The following is a 655-nucleotide window of genomic DNA, read 5'->3' on the forward strand; positions in this document are numbered from 1 at the left end:
AATAGCACTGATGGGGCTTTTGTTCCTTCTTTCTGGCATACAGATGTTCAGTTTTAAAAGACACCATCGAGCCTAATTTCCTTGACAAGGATATCATCCTCATCCTCATCCTCATCGCCACTGCAATTGGCTCAAAGAATCAGCCTTCTAAGTGAGTCCAAAATGTGCTCTGAGTTTGCGACAAAGAGGAAAATGCATTAGCGTATGGCTCTTTTTCACGGCACATTACAAAACTCCAGAACGCAGCTCCGCTGTGCTTTTCATTATTTAACTAGGGTTAATTACGAAGGTTATGTTGTCTAAGCCCAGGGGTCATTTTCAAAGGACTTTGCGTCTTTCCAGACAGGCTACACCAAAATAGAGCCGCACCAGACACAGTTATGCGATGGTATTGTTCCTGGGAGACAGCGGGCCAGCAGGGGGCCCTTATCAAAGCTAAAATCTTCCCAATTATTACGTTCACCGCCTCCAAATCGAGCGTGCAATATCCCAAAGTGGTGTAAAACTAGTCCCTTTTTAAAATTTCCCCTTTCAGCAGAGATAAGTGGTTTGGACCAATGCAAAGGTGACGGGGAAAGAGAAGAGGTGGCTCTCACGTCAAAAAATGACATGCTGCATTTCACGGTCATGGAAGCTGAGCGGTATGCGTGCTTGC

Source organism: Oncorhynchus gorbuscha, linkage group LG05, assembly GCF_021184085.1.
Source record: "Oncorhynchus gorbuscha isolate QuinsamMale2020 ecotype Even-year linkage group LG05, OgorEven_v1.0, whole genome shotgun sequence".
Taxonomy (NCBI): Eukaryota; Metazoa; Chordata; class Actinopteri; order Salmoniformes; family Salmonidae; genus Oncorhynchus; species Oncorhynchus gorbuscha.